At 42.6% G+C, this 14,933-nt stretch overlaps 1 protein-coding gene across 1 annotated transcript in view; it reads right to left on the reverse strand.

The window, feature by feature from the left end:
- hydin (HYDIN axonemal central pair apparatus protein) overlaps positions 1-14,933 on the reverse strand; it is a 654,146-nt gene that overhangs the window by 284,068 nt on the left and 355,145 nt on the right. The window lies entirely within an intron of this gene.

A 14,933-nucleotide genomic window follows, 5' to 3' on the forward strand; every position in this document is an offset into this window, starting at 1 on the left:
ATGTGTACAATACGTAATGGATAAGGCCAGACCAGGACTATGCAGTCATGTCCACCATGGTGAACAGCTGGTAAACTAACCACTATGCTGTACAGAAGAGGAATAAAATCAGTCATGTTTCACTTTCTTGTTAGCTACATCTATCATCATGTGTGTATATCGGTGCAATGTATTAACCATATGTTTCTGCCTTGCACCTCACATATTAGAAAGAACTCACTTGGGCTTAGACTCCTAACACCAGAATTCTACCCCAGAAGAAATGAAGAGGAGGATAAGGAGAATAAAACTGGAGGGTACTGGACTGTAAGGGAAGGCAGCATCCTAATTGCCTTGAAAGATGCAGTTCTTCTTAAATGTTGCAGTCCTCAGAATTAAAAAGCTCCCACAAAGCAATTTGGTAAGAAATTCCAGAATTCTGATCAATCAATGATGAGAGAATTGCAATATGAGTAAAAGAAAAGAAGATACCTGCCTTGGATAAAGGCTTAAATGTTTTCTTGTGAACATGCTGCTCAAGTTCTTCTAGGTAGTGAAAGTTGAGAATTTGGAAAATGCTACTGAAAGAACATGGGCAAGTTACTGAAGTTTGCCTACAGACAATGTAGCAACAGTGGTGCTGAGTGGGTGGCTATTTAACCTAGTAAATTAAGAGTAAGAATATTTCCAGGGAAAGAATGGGGTCTATTAGGGTCTAAAAGGTCAATGTGTGCATTGAGCCAGAGGACACGGGCAAATCTTAAAATCAAAATGTATCACCTGTACACACAACAGATGAAGACATTGTTACTGCAGATTTCAAATAGGGTGGTCAGGTTCTAGAATATGTTAATATTAATAAGGAGGAGGCATTAGATGTTTTAGTGACCATACAGATGCAGTAATCCCCAGGGCATGATGAGATGTCTTCCAGGCTGGTATGGAAGGCAAAGGAAGAGACTGCGGATATTTAAAATTTTGCTAGCCTCAGGCGAAGTGCCAGATGATTGGAAGATGACTATTATGATTTCTTTGTTCAAGAAGGACAATAAGGAGAGGTAATTACAATCCAGTTAGTTTGACGTGAGTGGTGGGGAATTATTGGAAAAAATCCTGAGTGACAGGATTAATCAAGACTTGGAAAGGCAAGAACTGATCAGAGATAGCAGCATGGATTTGATGGTGGGAATCCCATCTCAATAATTTAATTGCGTTTTTTGAAAAGGTGACTGAATATATTGATGCGGGTAATGGAGCTGGTATAGTTTGCACGGCCTTCAGTCTGGCCCTTGACAAGGTCCCATATGGAAGGCCAGTCCAAAAAGGTAGAAGGCAGTGGGATCCAAAGCATCTTGGCAAACTGGATCCAAAAGTGGTTTGTAAATAGGAGGCAAAGGGTGATTTTGTCGCAAAAACAGAAATTGGTGCAAAACACAGAAGGCCTGGCAGCATCTATGGGGAGAAAGCATAGTTAACATTTTGAGTCCGATGACTCTTGAACAGATTTGACCACAGCTAGGAAAATGTAGTATTTATTCAGAAGACGAGATGGACAAGTGGAGATGGAACCCAGAGAAAGAGACATATGAAAGAGTTGGGCAGATAAGGGGATTATTGATAGTAGGCTAGGACAGAAGAGAAACTGAATAAGTGACAGTGACAGTTGAATGTAGGAGAGAATAGGCAACCTATGTCATTACAGGATCAGGTGTGAGAGTAGGTTAAAAAAAAACAAGGTCTGACAGAATCAGGCTCTAAAGTTATTGAACTTGATCAGTGATAATGGGAACTGCAGATGCTGGAGAATCCAAGATAATAAAATGTGAGGCTGGATGAACACAGCAGGCCCAACAGCATCTCAGGAGCACAAAAGCTGACGTTTCGGGCCTAGACCCTTCATCAGAGAGGGGGATGGGCTGAGGGTTCTGGAATAAATAGGGAGAGAGAGGGAGGCGGACCAAAGATGGAGAGAAAAGAAGATAGGTGGAGAGGAGGGTATAGGTGGGGAGGAAGGGAGGGGATAGGTCAGTCCAGGGAAGACAGACAGGTCAAGGAGGTGAGATGAGGTTGGTAGGTAAGAGATGGAGTTGCGGCTTGGGGTGGGAGGAAGGGATGGGTGAGAGGAAGAACAGGTTAGGGAGGCAGAGACAGGTTGGACTGGTTTTGGGATGCAGTGGGTGGAGGGGAAGAGCTGGGCTGGTTGTGTGGTGCAGTGGGGGGACAGTGGATGCAGTATACCACATTGGCAGATGTGCAGGTGAACCTCTGCTTAATATGGAAAGTCATCTTGGGGCCCCACTTGCCCCCACACCTCCTCCCTCACCCCTATCCCAGGCCCCAAAATGACTTTCCATATTAAGCAGAGGTTCACCTGCACATCTGCCAATGTGGTATACTGCATCCACTGTACCCGGTGTGGCTTCCCCTACATTGGGGAAACCAAGCGGAGGCTTGGGGACCGCTTTGCACAACACCTCTGCTCAGCTCGCAACAAACAACTGCACCTCCCAGTCGCAAACCATTTCCACTCCCCCTCCCATTCTCTAGATGACATGTCCATCATGGGCCTCCTGCACTGCCACAATGCTGCCACCCGAAGGTTGCAGGAACAGCAACTTATATTCCGCCTGGGAACCCTGCAGCCATATGGTATCAATGTGGACTTCACCAGTTTCAAAATCTCCCCTTCCCCTACTGCATCCCTAAACCAGCCCAGTTCGTCCCCTCCCCCCACTGCACCACACAACCAGCCCAGCTCTTCCCCCCCACCCACTGCATCCCAAAACCAGTCCAACCTGTCTCTGCCTCCCTAACCTGTTCTTCCTCTCACCCATCCCTTCCTCCCACCCCAAGCCGCACCTCCATCTCTTACCTACCAACCTCATCTCACCTCCTTGACCTGTCCGTCTTCCCTGGAGTGACCTATCCCCTCCCTACCTCCCCACCTATACTCTCCTCTCCACCTATCTTCTTTTCTCTCCATCTTTGGTCCGCCTCCCCCTCTCTCCCTATTTATTCCAGTTCCCTCTCCCCAACCCCCTCTCTGATGAAGGGTCTAGGCCCGAAACGTCAGCCTTTGTGCTCCTGAGATGCTGCTTAGCCTGCTGTGTTCATCCAGCCTCACATTTTATTATCTATGTTCCTAAGAACTCTATTTTAACATTTTACTACTTAGCCAAGCAAGCGTGAAAGCTAGGCACTGTAAGGCAAAATTAGGCACATTTAACCAATTGAGTACCCATGATCTATAAAAAGTCTTGTATTTATAGAACACTTCTCAAAACTTTTTTACACCCCAAACTGCTTTAGGCAGTAAACTAATTTTAAAGTGCTATCACTGTTGTAATGTTGAAAACATAGTAGGTGATTGGAGTGCAGCAATTATCTACAAACCACAATGTGATGATAATCAGATATGTCTTAGCATTGTTGTTTGACAGACAAAACATAGTAGGTGATTAGAGTGTAGCAATTATCTACAAACCACAATGTGATGATAATCAGATATGTCTTAGCATTGTTGTTTGACAGACAAAACATAGTAGGTGATTAGAGTGTAGCAATTATCTACAAACCACAATGTGATGATAATCAGATCTGTCTTAGCATTGTTGTTTGAGAGACAAATATTGGCCAGGAAAATAAGGTAGATTGCATTCATTTGAATTGTGCCACAGGATCTTTTATATCGATTTGAGAAAATGGATGAAAATTTCAGTGAATGAGAAATCCCTGCCTTTGCATGCATTAAAGCCTGAACTTACAACCTCTATTCCAAGGCAACAATGTTATCAACTGAGTCACAGCTGTCATGACGTTACTAAATGTATGTGCTTTGATGAAGGTCAAATATCCAAAGAGACGCCTCTGAGATGTTTCACTGATTGCTAAACTGAGTACCTTGCAGAAAATGCTCTCAAGGACCAGTTTCTTGCCTTTATGAATCATTCCTCACCACACTCACTTCCATTGTCAACAAAAATCGCATATGTTGAAATGGTGGCAAGACTTCCGCCTGTCGTTTTAAAGCTTTAGAGAATCATGTGAGGTCTATGAAAATGCAGTCTCACATATCATCTCATTGTTGCTGGATTGCGGATTATTGTCAGAGCTGATATTGTTTCCTGCTTCCTTAAGCTATCTAATGAGAATAGTTTTGGTCAGTGAGGCTAGTTCAACATGGATTTGCATTGTTTCTTTTACAAAGTGGAGGATTGCCATATGGAAACCATCCAAGACAAAGTAGCCCACTTGATCAGCAGTCCATCTTCCAATGTAAACATTCACTCCCACGGAGTGGCAGTATTATTCATCGTAAAGAAGATGTATTGCAGCGCCTTTGCAAGTTTCAACAATACATTGCAAATATGCAACCTCAGCAATCTAGAAGCATAAGGGCAACAGATGTATGGGAACACCAACACCTGTATCTTCCCCTCCAAGTCACACACAATCATGACTGGCAGCTATATTAGCATTTTTTAATTGTCTCTGGATCAAAATCCTGAAACTTTGTTCCTGACCCTCACAGAATACAGGATTTTAGGAAGATAATTTACTGCCACCTGCTTGAGGGTAATTGGGAATCGGTAACAAATATCAGCCTTACCCACATCTCAATTTTTTTTAAAAATGACAATCATCTATCTTTTCCCTAAGTATGATTTGAACCAGTGAAGACTTTCTTCCTAATTCTCGTGAACTTGAATTTTGCTGAGGTTTTTTTGATGCCAAATTGAATCAATTAGTACCTTAATGTCAACAGCAGTCAACTGTTTTATCCATTGCTTACAGCAAGGCTGTAATGATGTCTACAGCTAAGTGGCCCTGGCAGAACCCAAAGTAAGGCATGGTGACCAAGTTGTTGTTCAGTAAGTACTACTTGATAGCACACAGAAAATGACACATAGAGCTCGACCCCATATACACTCCACTGCAAAGGAAAACCAGAAGTGAGGTAATCCAGTTCAACGGACTCCAGAGTTTACATAACAGGCGGGAGAACACAACGGCACTTCATCGGAGACTGCACTGATGATGTTATCCAGAAGGGTCATGCAACGTCTGCAGAACAATGAACCAGGATGGCAAGCCTACCAACCACAACACCCACAACCCAAACTACAAATCTACTCTAAAACCTTAGACACCTTCCATCACTTTTTTGATAATTGAGAACAATGCAATAGCAGGTAATTGCTTGGATTGAGTTAGTCCTACTTTTGTGAGTGGAACCAACTGGGAAATTTTCCACATTATTGTGTAGATGCCTTGTTGCAGTTAGCTCAAAACAACTACGCAACACCATGGCTAATTCTGAAGCACAAGTCTTCTGTACTACAGCAAAAACATTGTCAGGGCCTAAAGCTTTCGGGTGTATTCAATGCCCTAATTTCTTTATATCATACAGAGTGAATAGAAGACAGAATTTGTGATGCTGGGGGTACCCCATGAGAAGCAATGAGGACACAGGCAGCTTGGTAACAAACTGGCAGAAAAATTGCATTGTGGCGGATGGCTCTATCATAAAGGTGAAGTAGTATGGTGATTTGGCAAGCATGTGCTTGGATGTTATGAAGGATTTTCTGAATGGAATTCAATGAAATATTGGAAGGATTTAAGATGAAAATATTGAAGTTGGTACTCTGGAACAAACTGTGGGGTACCGTGCTGAATCTGGTCTGAATCTGGGTGTGTTGAGAAACACTTTGGAAGCCTAATGCAGATAGGGTGGTGGAAACTGATCTTCTGGCAATTAGCTAAGTATGAGGGTTTTAATATTCTTAAAGGTGACTGAGAGATGTGACTTCAGAGACAAGGCGAGTGGTGGAGTATGCAATATGTTCTAAAGAATCAAGTGGGTAATTTGAGGGATATGGATTGTGTTTTGTCTCAGGGCTGTGCAGAACACCAAAGAACCTCTTACTAAGAAAGTCAAATCAGCATCAGCAAAGCGTGATATTACTGGTTGGAGTCACACATTTTGAGGATATTATCAAACTAACTCCCCTAGTGAGAAATTGACAAAATGTGGGGATTAGGAACATAGGAAATAGATACAGGAGCCATTTGGCCCTTCAAGCCTGCTTTGCTATTCAGCTACATGGTTGATTTTCCACCTTAGCACGATTTTCCCACACCATTCTCAGCATCCCTTATTACTGTTAATATCTTAAAGTCCACCAAACTTTGAGTTGGATGTAGTCAATGACTACCCCACTGCAGCCTTCTGGGATAGATAGTTCATCACCCTTTGAGCAAAGAAAAAAATGCGTCTCAATCCAGAATGACCTCCCTCTTATTCTGAAACCATGCATCCTGGTTCCAGCCACGAGAAACAGGTTCTGTCAACTACTGTGTTGAACCCTATGAGAATTTTCTATGGTTCAGTTAGATCATTTCTAAATGCTAGAGATTATTTAGATATGCGGGATTTATGTCCTGATTGATAATACTCTTCAGTGTCAATGGAATGAAAATTCATGTCCACTGTAATTCCAGAGTTATGCTCAATCCTGTCAGTTTCCTGCTGGACAAAATAGGTTAACATTAGCTCCAATGCCTTCAGTCATGCAGATGTTGGAGTGAAGGAAGCTCTACCTGCTTCAGGCTGACAAGTATATCACTGAACAGCAAAGCAATTGTTATTCATTCATAGGTGATGATAGATGCAATAGCAGTTGTTACATATACAGCGGAAAATAGCAATATCAAACGAGAGCACAGATTGAACTAACACAACAGGTATAATGCCTTAAAAGATTGTTCCTTGCGTATTCTGCTTGATTGCATACTGTGACCACCAAGAGACAGGCTGGGCCAGAATCTCTCACAAAACTCCAAAGAACATTGGCCATGGGACATGGCCTGTATCCAAAAGGCTAATGAATTTCACTTCTCTTGACATACTTTGACACAAGCAATGTCTTGAGCTCATAAAATGCCAGAGGGCATGAAAACAAAATTAGAAAATTGCAGATGAGACTAGTGAGAAGATATTTCATACAAAGAATCACAACTGTAGCAAACTCCCATCAAACGGACTAGTGCTCTATTAATTGAGTTATTTACAACAGGATTGCAAAAATGAAGGAAACAGAAAAGTTCAAGAATAGGTAAAGATGTTGAAATATTGGGAGTGCTGTGTCTTTGCTGAGATTACAAATTCATCACTATAGAATATAAAATATAATTGGTGTCATTGTAAATAAATGATTAACTGCTCTTGACTATAAACTTCGCACAATTCTTCAGAAAGGAGCAGGTAGAAGGGGTGAATGCCTCTTTTTGCTAATACTCTTAAGAAATCTGTCTGTGCTAAGGAACGTTATGGGATGTTATTTAATAATATTCTAACAATTTATCATTTCACAAGAAAAATCTGTGCAAAAGTGAAGCCGATATTGATTTGATTTGCAGGTGAAACTGTTCTCCAAGAATGAGAAACTATTGTGCAAGGCCAAAGATCTTATTCTCGTACAGACAGTTTGTCAAACACCTAATCTTTTGCTTTGGTCAGTAAAACATGTACAGCAATGGACAAATGCAAACCCCTGCAATTCCGACAGCACCAATAAAGATCAGAATGTCAACCTCAGATATTAAGCTCAACAGGAGAATCAGTCAAGAACACTACTGAGACAGAGATAATGGGAACTGCAGATGCTGAGAATCCGAGATAACAAAAGTGTGGAACTGGATGAACACAGCAGGCCTAGCAGCATCTGAGATGCTGCTTGGCCTGCTGTGTTCATCCAGCTCCACACTTTGTTATCTCACACTACTGAGACATCATTGTTTAAATTTTCAAGATGCAAAAGTGGCTCATTTCAATGCATTTGTAAACAGAATCAAGACAGCCATCAGAAAGTGGAATACAGGAGACTAGACTTCTCTACAGATTACTGTCAGGAGTCTCTAGAATAGGAACTAAGGTCAGGCAAAATAGGTAGTGTTACTGTAAATAGAGTACAGCTGGTGGATTATTAATATTTAAATAACAAACATCCAAGGAACTAATACAGCAAGGCCACATCACTTTCAAATAAATATCAATATTATTTGGCATATCTGCTGCACAGTATACACTCTTAAGGTATGTTAATCCTCTTTCCACCTGGGCTGTGCAGTCCGGCTCTGGTGGTTCTTTTCCAAGAAACCAGCCAATGTAACTGGGCAAGAAGGTGACACAGTGGTAAGGGTCCAGGCTAGTACCTGGAGACAAGGGCTGAAATCCCTCTATGGCTGCTGATAGAACGTAACATAGGTGATTATATGTTTATAAAGCAAGCAGGTGAAGGGTTATTGGGGGTCAACGGGAAAGTGGAGTTAATATCAGATTAGCGTAAAGACCACTTTTTATTTCCTTTAATTTCAGGATTGCGGACAATAAGTGAATGATATTACTACTGGAGAGTATGATGAATTGATTACAATGTTGCATTTTTCTGGAACTGTGAGAGTGACCACAGACTCTACAAAGAAATGGATTTTGATCTAAGGAACACCTGCTTAACAATGTTTTGGCGAGGTGACCATGGCTTCTATGGCAGAAAACATCCAGCCTGTGAAGAGAAAACATTTAAAAAATCTTTTTCTCTGTCTTTTGTGTGCAAGTATACTCGAAAGACTCCCACAACAGCTAGCAGTCTTCCACTTCCCTTGTGAAAGGGGAAAAAAACACCTTCGGGGACAGTGAAAGAATAAATCCTCAACCAGTGAATGAAAGACTGAACACTGGTGTTTAAACAACTTTGTCATCATTAAAGAATGAAAAGGAAGTGAAAGAAAACAACTGATTAAATTCTGTGGTCTTAAAGTATGGTCTCACACTGTGTTTCTCTAATTTCATTTTCTTCTTTTAAAAACTTCTAAACAAAGGGCGTGGCATTGACAGTAATGCTAAACAGTGATTCATGTGAACCCGTCAGACCTGTTGATGAATGGCTAATTAGTTGACCACAATTTCCTTATGATGCTTGCACTTAATGAGAGTGGAGATAAGGACCTATGTGGAGAAACCAACAGACTAAGAACTAAACGAATGATTAAATGCTGACGAGGACATCAAAATTAGAGCTGATTGATGAATACATTTAGGCCTTGCTTATCTTTGTAATAGTGTCACAAGATCTTTTCTGCCTATTTGAGGATACAAACGCCATCTCTGACAAAGCAGAATTCCCTCAGTACAGTACTGAAGTGACAATAACTTTACACAGCACCTTGAACGTAACAAAATATTTCAAGAAGCTTTACAGGAGTATTGTCAATCAAGATTTGACACTATATGGAAGATAGCAGGAAAAGTAACAAAACATTTGGTACAAGAGGCAGGTTTTGAGGAGCAGCCTTCTTGAACCGCTGCGGTCCATATGCTGCAAATAGATCCACCGTGCATTGGGGAGAGAATTATAGGATTTTCACTCAGGGACAGTGAAGGAATAGCAGCATATTTCCAAGTCCAGATGGTGAGTGGAGGAGAATTTGCAAGTGGCAGCCTTCCTATGTATCTGATGCTCGCATCCTCCTAGACGGAAATGATCATGAGTTTGGAAGATGTTGTCGAAGGATCTTAGATGAATTTCTGCGATGCATCTTGTACTTTGTACACGATGCTGTTGCAGAGTGTCAGTGGTGGAGGGAGTGAATTCTTGTGTGTGTGGTGCCAACCAAGCGGGCTGCTTTGTCCTGGATGGTGTCAAGCTTCTTGAGTGTTGTTCGGGCTGGACACATCCAGGCAAGTGGGGAGTATTCCATCACACTCCTGACTTATGCCGTGTGGATGGTGGACAAGCTTTGGAGATTAAGGAGGTGAGTTACTTGTGGCAGTATTGCTAGCCTCTGGCCTGTTCTTGTAGACACTGTATTTATGTGATGAGTTTCTGGTCAACGGCAACTACCCAGAATGTAGATAATAAGGGATTCAGTCCATTGAATGTCAAGGACAGTAGTTATATAATCTCTTATTGGAGATGGCCATTGCCTGGCATTTGTGTGGTACGAATGTTTCTTGCTGCTTGTCAGCCTAAGCCTGGATATTATCCAGATCTTGTTGCATTTGAACATGGACACAGACAACAACATCAACAAGTGTGCAATAACACTTTCAACATAATAAAAACTTACTGTGACAATTCACAACACTGTTAACAGTCCCCACATTAAAGTGATCATCAGTGAACATCATCACATAGTCATATAACATGGAGTCAAACTCTTTGGTTCAACTTCTCTGTGCCAATCAGAAATCCCAGTCTGACCCAGTCCCATGTGGCAACATTTGGCCCACATTCCTCTAAACCATTCCGATTCAAATAGCCATCTGGATGGCTTTTAAATTTTGTAATATGTGCCAGTTCCACTGGCAGCTCATTCCATCCATGCACCACCCTGCGTGAAATGTTACCCTTCAGGTCCTTTTTAAATCCTTCCCCTCTCACCTAAACCTATGCCCTCTAGTTTTGGACTCACCTACTCTAGGAAAAAGACCTTTGCTATTCGCCCCACCCATGCACATCATGATTTTATAATTCTCTATTAGGTCTCCCTTCAATCTCTGACACTCCAGGAAAAAAGTCTATTTAGCCTCTCCCTATAATTTAAATCTTCCAGATCTAGCAAATTCCTAGTAAATCTTTTCTGCACTCTCTCAAGTTTAATAACATCTTTCCAATAGAAGGGCAACCAGAATTGTGCACCATATTCTAGAAGTCACCTCACCAATGTCCTGTACAGGTGCAACCTGACATCCCAACTCCTATGCTCAATGCCCTGATATCTGGAATATTATCTGTAAGGTATGATTTCTTACATTGTCTGTAGGTTGTGATATGAGTATGACTATGTCGGACTGTTGCTTGACTAGTCTATGAAACATCTCTCCCAATTTTGGTACTAACTTCCAGATGTTAGTAAGGAAGACTTTACCTTTTGATCATAATTATGGAAGGAGGGTCATCGATGAGCAGTGAAGATTGTTGGGCCTCGGACACTACCCTGAGGAACTCCTGCAGAGATATCCTAGGGCTGTGATGACTGACTTCTAGCAAACACAACTATCTTTTTATGTGCCAGGTATGACTCCAACCAGTGGAGTGTTTGTCCCTTGATTCCAGTTTTGCTAAGGCTCCTTGATGACGTGCTCATTCAAATGTGGCCTTGATGGATAAGACTGTCGCTCTCGCCTCACCTCTAGAATTCAGCTCTTTTGCTCATGATTGAATCAAGGCTGTAATGAGGCCTGGAGATGGGCGACCCTGGCAGAACTCAAACTGGGTGTCACTGAGCAGGTTATTGCTGAACAGGTGCTGCTTGATAGCACTGTTGATCACGAGTGGACTAACAGCGCGGTAATTGGCCAATTTGGAACTGTCCTGCTTTTTGTGCCACACAACAGGACAATTTTCCACACTGTTGGGTAGATATTAGTGTTGTAGCTGTACTGGAACAACTTGGCTGGAGATGCGTCAAGTTCTAGGGCACATGTTTCCAGTATAATGTCGGAGTGTTGCCAGCAGCCACAGTCTTTGCAGTATGCAGTGCCTCCAACCATTTCTTGACATCACATGGAGTAAGTGGAATTGGGTGAAGACAGGCATCATAATACTGGGTAAAAACCGAAAGAACTGTGGAAGCTGTATATCAGGAACAAAAATAAAATTGCTGGAAAAGCGCAGCAGCTCTCGCAGTATCTGTGATGGAAAAAACAGATTTAACATTTTGGGTCTGGTGACCCTTCCTCAGAACTCAACATCTAGGCTGTTAAGTGATAATGGAAACTGCAGATGCTGGAGAATCCAAGATAATAAATTGTGAAGCTGGATGAATACAGCAGGCCAAGCAGCATCTCAGGAGCACAAAAGCTGACGTTTTGGGCCTAGACCCTCTCTCTGATGAAGGGTCTAGGCCCGAAACGTCAGCTTTTGTGCTCCTGAGATGCTGCTTGGCCTGCTGTGCTCATCCAGCTTCACACTTTATTATCTCGACTGTTAATGCATTTTTTTATGTTGTTGTTTGAGGGCTACTATTACTGAATAACAAAGTGAGTCAAAGGACTGAAAGTTTGAAGGATTCTGAGGAAAGGTCACTGGACCCAAAACATTAACTCTGTTTTTCCTTCACAGATGCTGCCGGACCTGCTGAGCTTTTCCAGCAAATTTGATTTTGCTCATAATACTGGGGACCACTGAAGGAAGCCAAGATGGATTATCCACTCAGCACTTCTGGCTTAAGATTGTTGCGAATCAGATAAGGAAGGGGAAGGATTGTTTGGTAAGTTTGCCGATGACATGAAGGTTGGTGGAGTTGTGGACAGCGTCAAGGGCTGTTGTGGGTTGCAGCAGGACATTGACAGGATGCAGAGCTGGGTGCAGAAGTGACGGATGGAATTCAACCCTGAAAAGCATGGTGATTCATTTCGGAAGGTCGAATTTGAATACAGCTGTAGTTGCTGTGGCGTAATGGTGAGCGCGCGAGTTTGTGGCCGCTGGTCTCTGAGTTCAAGTCCCGGGGCAGCCTATTTCCTGGTCACTTTAGTGCTCAGCCTGGGTGAGTCCCTTTTTAATCAGAAGATTGGGAAGGCTACAAAAACAAACCGAGGATAACAAAGATAGCATTACGGAAGAAGAGGATCAAATATGAAGGTAGGCTAGCTAGCAACATTAGAAATGATGGTAAAAGCTTCTTTCAATACATAAGAAACAAACGAGAGGCAAAAGTGGATATTGGGCCGCTCCAAATTGATGCTGGAAGGCTAGTGATGGGAGATAAGGAAATAGCTGAAGAACTTAATAAGTACTTTGCATCAGTCTTCACACTGGAAGACATGAGTAGTATCCCAACAATTAGGGAGAGCCGGGGGCAGAGTTGAGTACGGTAGGCATTACAAAAGAGAAAGTGCTAGAAAAGCTGAAAGGTCTAAAAATTGATAAATCTCCTGGCCCCGAAAGGCTACATCGTAGAGTTCTGAGGGAGGTGGCTGAGGAAATAGCGGAGGCTTTGGTCGTGATCTTTCAAAAGTCACTGGAGTCAGGGAAAGTCCCAGATGATTGAAAAATTGCTGTTGTAACCCCCCGTTTAAGAAAGGATCAAGGCAAAAGATGGAAAATTATAGGCCAATTAGCCTAACCTCGGTAGTTGATAAAATTCTAGAATCCATTGTCAAGGATGAGATTTCTAAATTCCTGGAAGTGCAGGGTCAGATTAGAACAAGTCAGCATGGATTTAGTAAGGGGAGGTCGTGCCTGACAAACCTGTTAGAATTCTTTGAAGAGGTAACAGCTATTTTAGACCAGGGAAACCCAGTAGATGTTATCTATCTAGACTTCCAAAAGGCCTTTCATATGGTGCCTCACGGGAGGCTGCTGAGTAAGGTGAAGGCCCATGGCGTTCGAGGTGAGCTACTGGCTTGGATTGAGGATTGGCTGTCTGACAGAAGGTAGAGAGTTGGGATAAAAGGCTCTTTTTCGGAATGGCAACTGGTAACGAGTGGTGTCCCGCAGGGTTCAGTGTTGGGGCCACAGCTGTTCACCTTGTACATTAATGATTTGGATGAAGGGACCTGGGGCATTCTGGCGAAGTTTGCCAATGATATAAAGATAGATGGACAGGCAGGTAGTGCTGAAGAGGTGGGGAAGCTGCAGAAAGATTTAGACAGTTTAGGAGAGTGGTCCAGGAAATGGCTGATGAAATTCAATGTGAGTAAATGTGAGGTTTTGCACTTTGGAAAAAAGAATACAGGCATGGATTATTTTCTAAATGGTGAGAAAATTCGCAAAGCAGAAGTACAAGGGGATCTGGGAGTGTTGATCCAGGATTCTCTAAAGGTTAACTTGCAGGTAGAGTCCCTAATTAAGAAAGTGAATGTAATGCTGTCGCCTATCTCAAGAGGGTTGGAATATAAAAGCAGCGATGTGCTTCTGAGGCTTTATAAAGCTCTATTTAGGCCCCATTTAGAATACTGTGTCCAATTTTGGGCCCCGCACCTCAGGAAGGACATAATAGACCTGGAGCATGTCCGGCGGAGATTCACACGGATGATCCCTGGAATGCTAGGTTTAACGTACGATGAATGGCTAAGGATCCTGGGATTGTACTCATTAGAGTTTAGAAAGTTGAGGGGAGATCTAATAGAAACTTACAAGATAATGTATGGTTTAGAAGGGGTGGACACTAGGAAGTTGTTTCCGTTAGGTGGGGAGACTAGGACCCGTGGGCACAGCCTTAAAATTAGAGGGGGGAAATTTAAAACTGAAACGAGACGACATTTCTTCAGCCAGAGAGTGGTGGGCTTGTGGAATTCATTGCCACGGAGTGCAGTGGAGGCCGGGACATTGGATGCCTTCAAGGCAGAGATCAACAAATTCTTGATCTCAGAAGGAATCAAGGGCTATGGGGAGAGTGCAGGGAAGTGGAGTTGAAATGCCCATCAGCCATGATTTAAATGGCGGAGTGGACTTGATGGGCCGAATGGCCTTACTTCCACTCCTATGTCTTATGGTCTTATGGTCTAATGGCAGGATTCTCAGCAGTATGGAAGGAGAAGGGGATCTTGGAGTCCACGTCCATAGATCCCTCAAAGCTGCTACCCAAGCTGGTAGGGTTGTAAAGAAAGTGTATGGTGTGTTGGCTTTCATTGGGAGGGAAATTGAGTTTAACAGCCGTGAGGTTATGCTGCTGCTCTATAAAACTCTGGTTAGATCATACTTGGAATATTGTGTTCAGTTCTGGTCACCTCATTACAGGAAAGATGTGTAAGTTTTAGACAGGGTGCAGAGGAGATTTACCAGGATTGCTCTCTGGACTGGAGGGCAGGTCTTATGAGGAAAGGTTGAGGGAACTAGGGCTTTTCTCATTGGAGCGAAGGAGGATCAGAGGTGACTTGATAGAGGTTTACAAGATGATGATGCACAGATAAGTGGATACTCAGAGATTTTTTTCCAGGGCAGAAATGA

Source organism: Stegostoma tigrinum, chromosome 16, assembly GCF_030684315.1.
Source record: "Stegostoma tigrinum isolate sSteTig4 chromosome 16, sSteTig4.hap1, whole genome shotgun sequence".
NCBI lineage: Eukaryota > Metazoa > Chordata > Chondrichthyes > Orectolobiformes > Stegostomatidae > Stegostoma > Stegostoma tigrinum.